The following is an 18,476-nucleotide window of genomic DNA, read 5'->3' as shown; positions in this document are numbered from 1 at the left end:
CGTGTATCTGGACATGCTGGAAAATTGGCTCATGCCATAACTGGAGACCGACAGCGCCGACTTCATCTTTCAACAGGATGGTGCTCCACCGCACTTCCATCATGATGTTCGGCATTTCTTTAACAGGAGATTGGAAAACCGATGGATCGGTCGTGGTGGAGATCACGATCAGCAATTCATCTCATGGCCTCCACGCTCTCCCGACTTAACCCCATGCGATTTCTTTCTGTGGGGTTATGTGAAAGATTCAGTGTTTAAACCTCCTCTAACAAGAAACGTGCCAGAACTGCGAGCTCGCATCAACGATGCTTTCGAACTCATTGATGGGGACATGCTGCGCCGAGTGTGGGAGGAACTTGATTATCGGCTTGATGTCTGCCGAATCACTAAAGGGGCACATATCGAACATTTGTGAATGCCTAAAAAAAACTTTTTGAGTTTTTTTATGTGTGTGCAAAGCATTGTGAAAATATCTCAAATAATAAAGTTATTGTAGAGCTGTGAAATCGCTTCAATCATTTGTAATAACCCTGTATATCGTCCAGTTAGTCCGGTAAAACGGCGTGTGGTGGCCCCAGGGGCCGAGTGGAGCCTCGCTTCCATCTCGCGACAGCGGCCGCCTAGTGGTCATCTAGAAATGGGCTACGCTGCCGGTCGGCGAATCCATATGCCCGGTCCGCGTGTGTTATCTTTGCAACAGCGTGGCGCGTGTTGACGTCCGCTGCTGTCGGTCGGTGGCTGAGAGATGGCGGATACCACAGGTGCCATTGTCATCAACGTACCTTCTGCAGTGACACAGCAACGACCACACGTGTATTCTGTGAACCTTTTTACGTCGTCTGGGATACACATCAGGGCGACAGCCGGCCTTCTTCCCGCTGATATCCATAAGATCCTTGTGTGTGAACCCAGACACGAGTCAACGCAGTTTGCCCGACGATGACGCTGAGACGTCTGTTTATCGTGAGTCACTCGAATTTATTAAACATTCCCTCCGTCTCACCATTTTCTGCATGATGTAACTGTAATGTAAGGGTACTGAAAATGTGATTCTAATCACAAAAGCTGAAAACAACTGTACAGCGAACTGAGGACGCTTATTGGTAGTATTGGAACACAATAACATACGACGATTTTTTTTTACACCTGCAACTTTGGACTCGGCAGTGACAGACTGCATGCCGCCGACGTATGGAGAAGCGTGTGCACCACAGAGAGGCAGAACTGGACTGGACTGGACTGGCGATGTCCATGGTGAGGTATCCTCAGAGTTTTCTGGCGATAATTTGTATATAAGAAACTGCGGGTAATACCGCCGGCGTGTACCCGCACTGACTGTTCGTCCTCAGAAGGAATTGTCTGTCAGCATCGATATCGGGACGGAAAGTACCACTGTGATCCAGACCATACAAACAGCTCATTCGCTATTAGCTGGAACTCAATAATTTTAAGATAATTGCCTGTAGGAAAGCGTGAATGACTGTACGAGGAATTATCACTCACTTAATCTGTTGATGGCGAAGCGAACTTTAACTACTTGGTGCTTAGTTGGACTTCGTTGATAGACTGTCGGGTTAGCCGTGCTGTGTCTTGTGACAAGTCGCAAATTCTGGTTTGACTGTGGAGGCCACTGCCAAGGTTACAAAACATGACGGTTTGATGAAGTGGGGCGCTATTGCGCTCAAGGTGGTCAGAGACCAGCGAGACGTCAGCTAACCGGAGCTAACTGAAAGCCGGTCTTTGTGGCCGAGCGGTTCTAGGCGCTTCAGTCCCGGAACCGCGCTGCTGCTACGGTCGCAGGTTCGAATCCTGCCTCGGGCATGGATGTGTGTGATGTCCTTAGGTTATTAAGGTTTAAGTAGTTCTATGTTCTAGGGGACTGATGACCTCAGATGTTAAGTCCCATATTGCTCAGAGCCATTTGAACCATTTGAACAGCTAACTGCACAGCTGTTAATGAAATTTCCGAAGATTGTCTTAACGCGATAACTACATCTGCAGACAGACTTGATTTTGAAAATGCTACTGTAGCCGCCTCATGACTCGGAGTGGGTAAGCAAACGTGTTCGACACCAACTTCTACGGTTAAAATACAGATACAAACAAAATAAATTCTTATTTCTGCAACCCAGCCTCAATCGCTGGTGAAACTCCAGATATACTTCCAAAAGTCTTGTCTTCGAAACACATGCTAAACTAGAGAATGACAAGGTACCGCTATCACCTAGCGGCCTGAAGCGCCGGAAAAAACAACACATCAATAAAATCGATATACGTCGCTACTGCGATAATTTTATCTGGGAATATTGTAACTTCTGTTGTAAATACCTTAGACAGACTTCCCAACTCATTAAACGATGAGTCAACTGACGGACCCCGACGCAACACTACTGCGATCCGCACTAACGATAGTAGTATCTGCCCCTGCAACATCTGCAACTGTAATTAACTTTAGTTAACTGAAGCCACAGTTTTGTAGTTGACAGCAACGTTCTGGAGCTTCGAGAAGCGTAACACTGGCTTAATCCATAATGGAACACAGAACAGGTCTCGACGCCACTGTCATTTTTACCTCCAGTACACAAGCAACTGTGCACCGCACCAAGCAAGTCCAGAACACTCTTGAGACAAGGTTGTCTACATCCGTTTTCTGTTAGTGTTCTCCTAATAAAGAGTTACATAACGAAAATTAACAGCATATGGAGTATATAAAACTAAATGAGGACTTCTGATAGCACAGTAAAACAAGAAATCACATTAAATGAAGAGCAAAGGGAACACAAAAAGAAAGGCAAAACAAATAAATTACGGCACCATATCATCATGCGTTTTTTGCAATGATATCGCCAGGAAATTTTCAAAGGTGTCGCTATATTTCATCCGTGTTTGTTCCTTACCGAGTTCATTCCACAAATATTTCAGAAAATCCAATTTATCTGACTTTTTGAGGAATATTGCGTGAACTATGCGTCCCACAATCCAAGTCGTAGAATTTTCCTTTATTTTGCGATAGGGTTTCCATTGTGGTATGATGTCGTCTGACACTGTAATGTTATTCATACTTCATTAATCGCAGCATGTCTCGTACAGTGTCCCAGACGATACGAAATCTGCGGCATACAAAGCTATGTTCAATTGTGTCCTCTTCCGAACACATATCACAGTCAGTTGATCGCGTAGGTGAACTGAATAGAGTTTGGAGTTTGTAGGAATAGTGCGATTGACGACCTTGTACACGCACTCGCAGATCGAACCTTGGAGGCTAGATTTTGCCACACAGAGTTCCACTGGTGTTGTGGCTGTCGCAGTTACCATTTACTCCGGACTGGAGATCCACGAAGTGCCGTAGCGATGTTACTGACTCTGTTGCCTTCAGGGCACTAGGTAGAAGGTAGCTGGTGTCGAGGTAAAACCGACGCACAACGTTCAGCGCATAGGGAATGCCGGTGATCTGGATGGGGCATCCAGTGAATGTGGCATAATTTATGAAATAATGTTGCTGTTGACTGAAAGAACGCTTTTCAATCACAGCTTTTGTGCGTTGCTGTTGACTGAAAGAACGTTTTTCAATCACAGCTTTTGTGCGTTTCTCGAAGAGCGCCGCACATTTGGCGTGGAAGTCTGTTAACCGCAGTCCACCATTTTCAAGATTCAGGGTGCAAGTTTGCAGAGAGACCTTGAAGATGTGGCTTCTCTATAACATCCAATATGTGATGTGTTTAATCACTATATGTGTGCTATTTGTTTGGGCACTGGCAGAACTTGAGCCAGATACCAGGGCTTCGATACGATGTAGGTGTTAATGATCTCCACACTTTCGTGAATTTCCAAGGCCCGGATCGAATGTACTCGGGCTATCTAGCAGTAGTATGACGTCATGTCCTTGCCCTAAAAACATCTATTGTAGGCGGACCGGCGAATAACATCTCAAATTCTGGGCTGTGAAGAACTCCAACTTTCCGTCACGGCTTGCGATAATTCCTCTTGCCCTAAAATTGCCACTGAGAATGCATACAGTCTATAACAATAAAGCCATTTTAGGACATTAGGTGGAAGTCATGCGTATACGATTTCAGTGTGCGATGAGTGATACCACATCAGTAAAATGGAGAATCACAGCTGCTCTGCAACAAGTTCGTGGAAAAAAAAATCCGCCACATTTGTAAAATACTCTACTGACATAAGTCCATAACGACGGAACTCTATGCATTATCAAGGTTTCGGGTTCTCAGCCTCATCGTCAGGTGTAACTGAAATCTAGCAGTGATGTTCTGCTACCGTTAGGTTTTGAGATGCACCTGCTGATGTGACTAAGACATCAAAACCGTGGTAGTGCATAGCGACGTTTGTCTGCAAGACTTCAGTCAATACAGTATTTTACAACTGTGGCGAATTTGTTTTCCATGAACATTTATGTTAACGCGCCTGTACGTAGCTTGTACTTTAGGCTTCTCGTCTCTTTTCGTCGTGACCCATACAGTTTTTCTTGCAATTTACTTAATTTACCTACGACATCTTTAACTTGGTTTACGGAAAACTACTCCTGCTGCACTCAAAGCATACGGCTCTAAATTAATGCACAATGGGTGCAATTTCTCGTAATGTGTTTCAGCCAATTAAATATTCATTGCCCTACTTTCTGTGCCGTTGCTCGGAAGTTCGTAGAAGCAGCTCTGTGTGTGTGTGTGTGTGTGTGTGTGTGTGTGTATGTGTGTGTGTGTGTGTGTATGTGTGTGTGAATGTAGGTGCTAATTACTGAAACGAACTCCTACCACAAGCTATAGAGGAACACGGGAGTACGCACTTAAATTTCCTTTCCTCTCAAACCTTTGACCCTGAATTTCGTGTTTGTTAGACTCTTCTCTCTCTCTTTTATTCACATGCAGAAATTAAAAGTCTCACACACGGTAACACATGTTTTCCACTTGAAAATGGTTAAGGTTTCATGAACGGCTTCCACGAAACCATCTCTCTAATAGAATTGCTCGTAGCCCTGTTGTACTGCGCGGTATAGAATTTTCCCTTCGAAACTATATGTCGTAAGCGATGCAGCTTTCAGGGATTTGCTTTTTGCTCAAAAGGCTATACCAGTTGAGTTATTCCTCACGGAGGGAAGCATTTGTCGTCTGTGAGATGTAAGGGACAGGATACGCTTGGCAGTATGCGAAAAAGTGTAAGAATCACCTCTCCAACTTTCTTTTTAGCTACCGATCGAGCTAGCGGAAGCGAAGAAAGCAGACACGTGTTGGGAAGGGGAAGAGATCGGATACACGTGCAGGCAGACTGAAGTCGGTTTCCTGTTCTTTCACATTATCGGCTCAAGTGAATCCACAGACTCTTCCTAGAAGACGGTTACAAACGGCTTCATCTCTGATCATTAGTCGATTTTCCATCATAGTGGCCTCCATGCTGACGACACATTAATACCCTTATCTTTCTTTGTACCCTTCTCGTCTTCCTCCCCCTACTCGTAATAGCCCTCCACCGACGTATTAATGCTTCTGGTGAGTAATGTTAATCCGACATAAATCAACTGACAATCTCGCAAAAAGAAAAGATTCGCTCCGATATTCAGTGTATATTTAAGACGCTTTGACATTTGGGGCACGTGTCTCTCATTCACGTTATCGTTTGTTGCAAACCGCGCCAGTAACCAACGGTGTAGATTAAAAATTATTTATTGTAATTCCGTCATTATTGTGTTTTTTAAACCAGTGACTACTTTCAAACTAGCAAGTTCATTTTCAAGCCGGGCATGTTAATGCAGCACTAATAGTGTTTGGTTAGGCACCAATCTGTTGAAATATGTAATGCGCGCATGATACATCGTCAAGTAGAAAGTCAGACCAAATTCTCATTGCAGATGTATTCATGGAGTTCAGTTGAACTAGACTGTCTGTACCTATACTCAGTGTTACAAGTAGGATACAAACACACACACACACACACACACACACACACACACACACACACACACACACCACATTCATATAATTAATATGAACAAAAAGAAAGAATCCGATAAATAGTAGAAACAACAGTTGTCCACATGCGCACAAACTAACGTGAACACGTATAACCACAAGAACTGAGGTGTACATGGAAGATAAACCTTCAGCGTACGATTCTGCAGTGTGGCGTGAATGCGAACACTCGGGGATATGAACTCGGCGCAGTGGTCGGCCTCATTAGCTGTTGCGACAGCTGCAGCTCGTGCGGCATAACTACGGCTGGGATAACAACTGCTCCTGATTATGCTTCCACGTCAATCAGGGAGACTAGCTAGACTTGTAATGAGCGCAACAGCAGTGCCTGACATACGTCAGTGTTAAACTGGCTGCTATTTGGGTAAAGGTTGTAGCGTACTACCGACGGAGGTCGCGAACGAAGCGGGAACACAGCATTTTCTAAGGGGGAATGTATGTGAAATTGGAGAAAAATGCTGATTGTTTCCATTTTTTTCGCGAGAAACTTGCGTAGTATGTTAGAAATATTGTCTCCAATTTTCAGAATTAAATCATGTAAAAGACATATTGTTTCAACTAATTACCAGTGCCTTATTCCCTTTTCTAAACTATTCTGTCCTAGTTTGCGGTATTTCCTGTCATCAGAAAAGATATCTGTAGAGTATACAAGGCTGTGAGTCCACAAACGATGCGATTAATTATGATTTATTAAAGAAATGCAAAAACTGTGGATGACAAAAAAATGGTTCAAATGACTCTGAGCACTATGGGAATTAACATCTATGGTCATCAGTCCCCTAGAACTTAGAACTACTTAAACCTAACTAACCTAAGGACATCACACAACACCCAGTCATCACGAGGCAGAGAAAATCCCTGACCCCGCCGGGAGGATCACAAAAATCGAGCGAAAGCTTTAATAACTTCATTTCGAAGAGATGCCTAAAAACAACATTTATTCATCTACTATCATCTGAATTTCGTCATATGATGCTGGTCTGGTGTTAAGCGATGATGTCACTGGAAGACTTAGGAATATTATAGAGCCTAGCATCTAATCCAGGTTTCTTACCTGAAAATCTATTAAAGAAGACGGATGATGAGCGTATTGCTAGTTCTGAAATGTTATTGAAGGACATTCCCAAATAGGCATGCCAGAATAATCAGACTAGTAGAAAAGAGCTACATGAAGGCCGAAAAGACCAAATGTTTGGTTATGGCCAACATTAATGAACTTGTTTCATGTATAAATGTTAATAAAATCTTATTTCTTCATTTTCGAGAACTTTCTTTTTCGGAGTATAAGGAATAGAAGCACAAGTTGTTTAGTGGTTGCATCTTTGATTAGTAGCCAAAGTGTCTCAGATTCGAAACCTACCACCGCTTAAATTTTGATTAATAATCAACATTGGCGCCCGAAGACGTCAGACATATGAAGTCACCCTCATCCTGCCAACGGCGGAGGAGCGGACAGAGATTCAGGCACTCTCCTGTCCTTGGGGTGGAAAACTGCTCCTAAAGTCAGAAGAATCAGCAGTGATCAAGAGCATGATGATGGCGAAGGCAGTGGAAACAAGTCCATTAAAGGCACATAAAGTGTATCCACAGGACATTTGGCCTGTCATTGAAAAAGTATCATGATGATCTATCCATTGGCAAAAGCTTCCGCAATAGTCCTCCATTCGGAGGACTATTGCTGTGATTCCTCTTATTTTGTTATGATGTTGGGCGCCAACAAAATATTTTCACACTCTGAAGAGAAAGTCGATGATTAAAATTTAATGCCGCAACGAAGATCGCCTTTGCTTTAATGGTTGCCACCTCAGTTGGCGTATTAAATCGGTGGCACTCTCTCTACTATTTCGCAATAATACAAAACGAGCTGTCCTTCGAACTTTTTCAATGTCCTCCGTCAATCCTATCCGATGCGGGTCCCACACCACGCAACAGTACTCCAGAAGCGGGCGACCAAGCGAAGTGTAAGCATTCTCTTTAGCAGACCTGTTGTGCTTTCTAAGTGTTATGTCAGTAAATTGCAGTCTTTCATTGCATCTCATAACATTATCTGTGTGATCGAGTGAACTGTTGTTATTCGTAATTTTAATCACTAAGTATTTAATTGAATTTACAGTCTTTAGATTTGTGTGTTTTATCCTGTAAACGAAATTTAGGGTACTCCTTTTAGTACTCATGTGGATGACTTTCACTTTCCATTATTTAGAGTCAATTACCAACTTTCGCACCATGTAGATATATTGTCTAAATCGTTTTGCAATTTCTTTTGAACACCTGATGACTTTATACGACGGCAAATGACGACATCATCTGCAAACAATCTCATAGGACTGCTCAGATTTGTCTTCTAAATTGTTTATGTCGATTGGGAACGGCAGATCGCCTATAACACTTCCTTGGGGAACGCCAGATATTACACATGTTTTATGGGTGACTTTCTGTGAACGGTGACCTTTCTGAGATGAGATCACCAGTCACACAACTGTGACGATACTCTGTAGACACGCAACTAATTAGAAGTCGCTTGTGAGGAACGGTGTTAAAAGCCATCTGGAAATCTGAAAACTTGGAATCAGTTCCACATCCCCTGTCCATTAATTAGTGGGCATGAAGACCTAGTTGAATTTAACAAGAACGATATTTTCTTAATCCGGTTCCTGTTTGTCAATAAGTTGTTCTCTTCGAGACAACCCATAAAGTTCGAATACAATATACACTCCTGGAAATGGAAAAAAGAACACATTGAACCGGTGTGTCAGACCCACCATACTTGCTCCGGACACTGCGGGAGGACTGTACAAGCAATGATCACACGCACGGCACAGCGGACACACCAGGAACCGCGGTGTTGGCCGTCGAATGGCGCTAGCTGCGCAGCATTTGTGCACCGCCGCCGTCAGTGTCAGCCAGTTTGCCGTGGCATACGGAGCTCCATCGTAGTCTTTAACACTGGTAGCATGCCGCGACAGCGTGGACGTGAACCGTATGTGCAGTTGACGGACTTTGAGCGAGGGCGTATAGTGGGCATGAGGGAGGCCGGGTGGACGTACCGCCGAATTGCTCAACACGTGGGGCGTGAGGTCTCCACAGTACATCGATGTAGTCGCCAGTGGTCGGCGGAAGGTGCACGTGCCCGTCGACCTGGGACCGGACCGCAGCGACGCACGGATGCACGCCAAGACCGTAGGATCCTACGCAGTGCCGTAGGGGACCGCACCGCCACTTCCCAGCAAATTAGGGACACTGTTGCTCCTGGGGTATCGGCGAGGACCATTCGCAACCGTCTCCATGAAGCTGAGCTACGGTCCCGCACACCGTTAGGCCGTCTTCCGCTCACGCCCCAACATCGTGCAGCCCGCCTCCAGTGGTGTCGCGACAGGCGTGAATGGAGGGACGAATGGAGACGTGTCGTCTTCAGCGATGAGAGTCGCTTCTGCCTTGGTGCCAATGATGGTCGTATGCGTGTTTGGCACCGTGCAGGTGAGCGCCACAATCAGGACTGCGTACGACCGAGGCACACAGGGCCAACACCCGGCATCATGGTGTGGGGAGCGATCTCCTACACTGGCCGTACACCACTGGTGATCGTCGAGGGTACACTGAATAGTGCACGGTACATCCAAACCGTCATCGAACCCATTGTTCTACCATTCCTAGACCGGCAAGGGAACTTGCTGTTCCAACAGGACAATGCACGTCCGCATGTATCCCGTGCCACCCAACGTGCTCTAGAAGGTGTAAGTCAACTACCCTGCCCAGCAAGATCTCCGGATCTGTCCCCCATTGAGCATGTTTGGGACTGGATGAAGCGTCGTCTCACGCGGTCTGCACGTCCAGCACGAACGCTGGTCCAACTGAGGCGCCAGGTGGAAATGGCATGGCAAGCCGTTCCACAGGACTACATCCAGCATCTCTACGATCGTCTCCATGGGAGAATAGCAGCCTGCATTGCTGCGAAAGGTGGATATACACTGTACTAGTGCCGACATTGTGCATGCTCTGTTGCCTGTGTCTATGTGCCTGTGGTTCTGTCAGTGTGATCATGTGATGTATCTGACCCCAGGAATGTGTCAATAAAGTTTCCCCTTCCTGGGACAATGAATTCACGGTGTTCTTATTTCAATTTCCAGGAATGTATGTTCCAAAATCCTATTGCAAATTGACATTAGTGATAAGGGTTAGTAATTCAATGGTTTATTCCAATTTCCTTTCTCCAGTATTTACGCAACTTGTGCAACTTTTCAGTCTTTAGGTGTGGATCTTTCGACGAGCGAGCGGTTGCATGTGATTGCTAAGTGTGGGACTGTAGTATAAGCATATCTGAAAGAGACATGACTGGCATACAATCTGGACAGTATTATTAAGTAATATAAGCTGCTTCGCTACACCGAGGACATCTACTTCTAAGTTGGCAGTTGTTCTTGATTCGAATTAAGGAATATATACTTCATCTTCTTTCTTGAACAGATTTCGGAAGACCGTGTTTAGTAACTCTGCAGTGTCATTCTTAATGTCACTAATATTATCGCACAGTGAGGGTAGTAATTCTGTCTTTCCGATGGTTTAATTCATATATTACCAAAATTTCTTTGAATCTTCTGCCAGATTTCGAGACAGAGTTTCGACGAGAAAACTATTGAAAGCGTTATTTCAGTGCTGTGTTATCGCGAATACGATGCAAAGTTCCATTGGACATACATCCGCCGACTCCGAGCAATCGATTTTCAAGTAAAATGCCTCGTCTGTACAGGAATATACATAATGGATGTAGGAGTACAGGTTGTCGAGACATGGGTGACGACATGTTATTGGGTCTGGCTGCGAGTCATGCACGGGTAGCCAAATGGTAAGGCGACCGCTCGCTATAAGCGGTAAATCCGGGTTCGAACCTCGGTCCGGCACACATTTTCACTGTCGTCATTCCATTCTAATGCTGATGGTTGTCCATATTTGTAATCTCGAATACATTTAATGTAGTTGTTGAAAGCATCTCGCATTGAAGTTCGCGCTATGTTTGGAGATTTGCCAATTAAACATTCTCCATGACAGTTGTTACTGCCCTTGGCGTGTGCAGTGCTCATTAGCGATAGACTTTCCTCATCGGGGGCGGTTTGATCACTGGTTTCTTCACTAGGCAACCACGATTCTGAGATTTCGGTCATCCATCCTGTTCACAGATGAGGCCACCTTTACGCGGAGTGGTATCTTCAACTTTCATAACAGTCATCTGTGAGATGGTATGCAGAACCTCCATGGTATGGTGACAGCAAATCATCAGCATTGGTGCTGCCGGAATGTGTGGGCCGGTATAATTGGCGACCGTATTTTGGGACCAGTCTTCCTTCCATGTCACCTAACAGGCTGGGACTGCCTGCGTTTCTTGAGGGTGACTTTGCCTCCCCTGCTGGAGGAAGTGCCATTGATGATTCGAAGCGTTATATGGCTGCTACATGAGTGTGCTCCAGCCCACTTCGCCGTTAACGTTAGGACGCATTTAAATCGTGTGTTCCCTGGTCGATGGATCGGACATAGGGATCCAGTTGCATGGCTGCTCGTTCACCGGATCTCAACCGGTGCGATTTTTGTTTATGGGACCACCTCAAAAGTATCGTGTATGACATGCTGTTCCAACCGAGCTCCAGTGAGCCGGAGCGCTCCAGAGCGCTCACTGCAGCAGCTCGGAGCCCGCATGGAGGGGGAAAGCGAACTCACTGCCCCCTGACCGCATGCAGTCGCAAAGTCGCAACTGACGCAATAATCCGTGTTCGATGACAGCTATGACTAGGGGCGGGAGCCCTGTACCTCTATTGGAGGATGATACCTTTCTATTCATTGAGAGGGATGGTCGTCGGCAGTGTCTTGTATGTCATAAAGTATTTAATTCTGGGAAGAGCGACAATATACAACGACATTATACACGTCTTCATGCAGCACACAGGCAGAAGACGTTGCACGCAGAGAACTGGTAGCCAGGCTTAAGAACGACATACCAGGAGACGTAAGTTTAAAAAAGGTTTCGTAATACGGAGGGTATCAAAACATGCAACATAGTTCGTGTTCTGTAATGCGTTTATAATTTTCAGGTGAATGAGAGTTGAGAAAACACTACTAAATCTGCAATTCGAGCAAGCTACACGGTCGCTCACATCATTGGGACGAACGGCAAGCCGTTTTCGGTGGGACCACTCGTAAAATAGTGCATGGCAGCAGTTGCAGAATGTTTGTTTCCAAGGAGGGTGCAGGCAATTGAAGGGGTTTGCCTGTCGAAGCAAACAATGTCTCGTCGAATCCTGGACATGGCAGCGGATTTAGAGACACAGCTCATGAAAAAAGTGGAGAGCTTTGTTGCATTTTCACTAGCGCCTGACGGACTGTGCTCAGCTTGCAATCTTTGTGCGTGGTGTCGACATGGAGCTGCAAGTAACTGAAGAACTCTTGGATGTGGTACCACTCGATTACACCGCAACAGGACGTGATATTTTTTAAGCTGTTTGTGAATCAGTGGACAATATGAATTTGCAATGGGATAAGCTCCATTCCTTAGCGATAGACGGTGCACCATAAATGATTGGGCGTCACCAAGGTTTTGCTTCTCGTTTTAAAAATAAACTCAGGGACGAATTCGGGAAAGACATCTGACTCTTCATTGTTTTGTTCACCAAGAGGCACTGTGTGCTGAAACAGTAGAGCTAGGTGGCGAATGAAAGATGTCGTGAAGTGTGTGAATTTTTTGCGGCGTCACGGTATGAATCCACCAAATCAAAGCATTCCTGAAAGATATGGAAGCTGAGTGTGGGGATATACCTTACCACAGTACAGTTCGTTGGCTGAGTCGGGGAAAAGTTGTAGATGTTTTCTTTGCCATTCGTGAGGAAATATCCCTTTTTCTCGAAATGGAAGGGGAAGAAATGCGCTGTCTGAAAGATATAAAATGGATATCAGACCTGGCGTTCCTAGCTGACATAACTATGCACTTGAATAATATAAATCTGTCATTGCAGCGCAAAGAGCAGCTAATCGCTGACATGCACGACCACATCAAACGTTCATGGAAAAGTTTCGTTTGTTTGAGAGTCAGATGAGTAATGGGTATTTAACGTTCTTCAATCGTCTTGCTTCTTTAAAACTACCTGAGGGTACTACTTTCGGCGATTACCAAGCAAAGTTAAAGCAGCTCATCGCGTCGTTTGATCACGATTCTGAGACCTCACTAGTTTGGAAATGTAACTTAAGGTGTTCAGCGCTCCTTTTTCATTTTCCCCTGATGACTTGTCATCGTCACTTCCATTTGAGATTATTCATTTGCCAAATTCAACTTTGTTGAAAAAGAGATACTACAACACGATGGCATCATTCATTACAGCAAAAAACATTTCCCAAGCTTCACAGCAATGCCGCTCAGATCATGTGCGTGTTTGGATCTACGTGTTGTTGGTTCAAATGGCTCTGAGCACTATGGGACTTAACATCTATGGTCATCAGTCCCCTAGAACTTAGAACTACTTAAACCTAACTAACCTAAGGACAGCACACAACACCCAGCCATCACGAGGCAGAGAAAATCCCTGACCCCGCCGGGAATCGAACCCGGGAACCCGGGCGTGTCTACGTGTTGTTGTGAGCAGCTTTTCTCAGTAATGAAAAGAGTAAAAAGTAAGAATCGATCGTTTCTTCGGGATGCAACAATGAAGGCCATCCTCCGCATTAATGCTGGAACACTTTGACGGCTGATATTTCCGATCTTGTAATGAAAAGAAAATTTCAAGCTACAGAGGCCCTATAAATTTAGTATGCAATTTCTTGTACAATAGTTGTTGCTTATTTATTTTCTGAACACCATATTTCCTGGTGTAGCATGTCACCACGTCTTAGCAGCTAAGAGCATGGGGTTGTCGATCTTCTAAGACGCAGCTGGCACATCAAAACGCTTGCCTTGCCGCCTGCCTCAGCCAGCTGTGCCACGTGCCAGCGTGACGGCCCACTTGAATGGTCACAGCGAGCGACGCCGCTCCCTGGAGCAGGGAGCGCTCCGCGGCTCACAACGGAGCCGACGAGCTGGAACAGCCTGGTGTATGAAGAGCCCATTCCAGATGTGGAGAACGGGAGTAACGTATTAACGCTGCCTTTGACACTGTTAGTATTCAACCTGGCCGATGTGAACGTGGGAGACAGAACATGCTACGGCGCATACACGCGTGCGTTGAGACACATGAAAACCATTTTCAACACATACGTTAACTGTGGCTTCATGGTACAGTGGATCTTAGACCGCAGTAACAATGTATGACTTAATAAATGGTCTCTGGCATGGAGCCATGCATTTCGGACGTCAGTTCAACAGACCTTTTTTTTTCCGTATCCACTCGTCGATCAATCTCTAGAGATCTTACACTGTGGAAAAAATTACCCTGTATTTTTCCTTGTGATACATGCTTCTGTAGGCTTGCATTTGACCTCTATCCACCCCTGCTTAGCCATTTTTGCACTTTGTGTCAATCTCATTTTTTACACGATTACGTTCCGTATCGTCTGCTTAATTTACTGCATTCCTTCACTATCTTATTTCGTCAGTTAAATTCAGTTTCTTCTTTGTTATTCAAGAATTTCTGCTAGCCATTGTCATTTGACCTATATGAAACTCTGCTTTCTTCAGTATTTCATTTCACAGCACTATCTATTCGTTGTCTTCTGTATTTGATTCCCTTGGTTTAGTCAGACGTCACCTAATGCCCCTTTGAAATTCTCAATAATCTGTGATTCTTACAATTTATCGAGGTCCTATCGCTCTAATTTCCTACATTTTTGCCTTTTCTTAAGTTTTAGCTTATGGTTAGACGTTATGGTCAGAGTTTACATCTGCTCTATGAATTTCTTGCAGTTTAAAATCTGGTTCCTAAATGTCTTTCTTACCGTTATATAATCAATCTGGTATCTTCCAGTGTCTACAGGTCCCTTTCACGTACAAAACGTTCTGATGTGATTCTTCAACCAAGTGTTAGCAACCATAAAATAGTGCTCTATGCAAAATTCTACCAAACGGTTTTATTCTTTCATTCCTTTTTCGCACTCCATACTCTCATACTACTTCATTTCTCTTTTTCTCCTACCAAAACCCAGTCCACGCATCACAATTAAAGTTTCCTCTCCCACAAATATCTGAATAGTTTCCTTTAACTCATCATACATACTTTTAATCTCTTCATTATATGTAGAGATAGTTGTCATATAATCATTCTACTACTGTGATGAGTGTTGATTTCTCCTCTCTCTTGGTTACGACGATACGTTAAATACTCCGTTCCTAGTAGCTTACCCACATTCGTATTTCCTTATTCATTATTAGAAATTTTAGTGTATTATACCTGGTTTATTTTGTATTTGTAACCATATACTCTCGTGCACAGAAGTCCTATTCTTCCTGACAGTTGACTACATCCTCCTGTGTAGACCCCGTCTGGATGTCCGAATGGGGCACTATTTTACCTTCGTAATATTTTGTCCTAGAGGATGCCATCACCATTTAACCATACAGTGGAGCTTCATGCCTTTGGGAAATGTAATGGCTGTAGTTTCCCCTAACTTTCAGTTCACAATACCCCCATAGCCAGGTCTGATCAGTAATTCAAACTGTTGCCGGTACAACTACCCAAAAGGCTACTGACCACGTTCAAAATCCACACGTCTTCCTGGTCCCTGCACAGATATACCTTCGTTATGGTCGCATCTACGTTACGGCTATCTGAATCGCTGACGCACACGACTCCTCTAACCTCGGCAGGGTCCATGGCTCTTTGGGGGATAGATGAATGTACATGGTCAAAGTGCAAAGAATCTGAAAGTTGAAAACACATATTTTCAGTTTTCTAAACCTGTTAGTCTTCCGTCAACAGATGGCAACTTCGAATTATTCGGCGCAGTTCTCCCGACAAACCTACAGAAGCAGCATGCCTGTTTCCGTTTTTGGAGAAAAAGGCATTCTGTCTAAGATCAGTAATTGTCATACTGTAAACATCCTTTAATTTTAGACACAGACTCATTCTATGAGACAATAATAACCGGTTACGGTGTACATAGTCCATCATTACATGCTATTCGTCATGACTACATACTGTGCGGCGGCGGGTACAACTAGTGTGGTAATTCGCCGTCTTTTACGAGAGAGCCTGGCAACTATTTTTGTGGTCAGAAGGAAAGCGATGGAGAACATACTGAATATAGTTCCCAGTCCGCAGGTCCACATTCTTGTCCAGCCCACTGAAAGAAATGTTTCTATTCTCTATTTGTTTAGCGGAATCACGGCTATGATTATAAATGAATATTTGGTATTCTAATTGATATATATATATATATATATATATAATAAAGTTTCTCACGAACCACATGAAGTATTCATTATACTCATACTGACAAAAATCTCTGTGTCCTAAACAGCACAATAAGCAGTTCAGAAGCGACCTCTACGGTATGTTCCTACCAAATTGTCTTTCACCATGACTCCGGTTTTTGTATTTATTTTGAGCTTTTCCTCATTGCAGAGGCTTATCTCCAACATAATAATTTACTCTGAAATTACAATACAAAGAATAAAGCTTCTTAAACTATATTTTCAAATATTCCTCCAGGTGTTTCGATCTTGTGTGTCCTTCTCCTCTGCGCCCATTCTCCTCACAGTGTGCTGTACATTCTGGAGCCAGCCAGGTGGTCATAGGTCGTCTTCTTCTCCCCCCCCCCCCCCCCGCCCCCGCAGCCCCCGGTTCCCACTCCAGTATCAATTTTGGTATTTTGGCTTTCTCCATTCGTCATACATGCCCGTGCCACTGTAATTCCTTCTTATACGTTACGTCATATATTCTTTCTTTTATTTCCATTTTCCTTATTATTTCAGTGTTCCTTATCTTTTCTTTCCTCGAGATTCTTGCTGATCTTCTCCAGAAGTCCATCTCTAGAATCTGTAATTTTTTAATGTGCTTCAGGTTAATTGTCCAGGTCTCCGTTCCATACAGAACCACACTACCAAATATGGATTTGTACATTAATTTTTTAGTGCTGCTCATTACATTTCTGCTCCATAAGACTGAGGTAAGCATCCCAATGACCTTCTGTGATTTCAACCAACTTATCTACCCTGACTACTGATGCTCAAAATAAATGCTTGCCTCAAAAGAGGAAGATAATTGTCACCACTTGCCACACGAATTTGTAAATACCATGGATAGCACACTAACAGATACTTTTGCGAAATCTAAGCGATCCAGGACAGTGTACAGCCTTCGCGAGTTCATTATCTATTATTACTGAAAATAAGCGTTTTGAAACAGCCTGTTTCTGACGTCATCTGAGGCAGCGCGCACTCCGGCGTTTGACAGATGCGGATCTTACAGTGGCTGGGTGCGAGGTGAAGCCTAGTCTTGCCTCTCGGGTTGTATTTATAGGCCTATATGTGGTGCAGAGGACGGCCACCGGAACACCTGCTGCCATCTGCCTGATGCACACGGCAGCAGTCTCCAAAAGGCCGCTTCCTCGTACACACAATATTTAATAACAAAGTTATGAATTAATTTAGAATCATCTTAATTTTTGCATGCATGTAGGTAAGTTGGTTGAAATCACAGAAAAAGTTTCAGCTTGCTTGCATAAAACTTTGCCGTCTAGAATTTTTCGAACGAAACTGACAGTAAATCATTACATCTGAACTATAACTTTAAGAGACCTTGTATTGCTGTTACTAACAGTACGATCCTAAAATTTGTTATAGCTGTGTTATTAATAAGTTTTATCGTATTCTCTAACCAAAATTTTCTAGCATTAAAATGACAGATAATCGACTACAAATAACCAAGTTTTAGTTCCAATTTTGGTTTTCATTAAAATTACTCGAAAGCTATCGGCGGTAGCTTAATGGGGTCACTTACTTATTATTTTTAGGTTCAACTAAAGCATCATACAAATTGTTACGTTTCTAAGTCTAATAATTAACGCCATCAGTTTTCCTTAAAAACGTGGGTGCTGACCACAATTGTTATATTATCATGTTGAGACTTGCACTAGTTAATTTTGACATACACCTGCACATAATGACCAATTTCGGGCTGTCTAGCTTATTATTTAGCGCCACTTTTTTCTTAAAACGATGTATTTAGGAAAACTATTGACCTAATCACTCTAAGACTTGACATTTAAAACATTATTTCATTAAAGTATATGTTGACAAAGTTTGAAAAATCAATTTTTTACTTTTATTCTTAATTATGGTGCAATACTTACGCGCTACGCGCAGACGCGTTATGGTGATGTGGAGCTACTAGCCGTGAACAAGGGTAAGTCTCGGAACATTCGCTCGCCTCTGTATCTCGCAAACGATATAGCCCTTTTATCGCTACAATACATGGATGATAAACGTCTGGATCACCAAGTGCTACCCATGACCAATAGCTTTTGACGATAGCTGTAACAGGTTACGATTGTGTCATGATATGTGACTGTGTCTGAAATAAA

Source organism: Schistocerca cancellata, chromosome 1, assembly GCF_023864275.1.
Source record: "Schistocerca cancellata isolate TAMUIC-IGC-003103 chromosome 1, iqSchCanc2.1, whole genome shotgun sequence".
In the NCBI taxonomy this organism is placed as follows: domain Eukaryota; kingdom Metazoa; phylum Arthropoda; class Insecta; order Orthoptera; family Acrididae; genus Schistocerca; species Schistocerca cancellata.
This window is presented reverse-complemented; position numbering follows the sequence as displayed.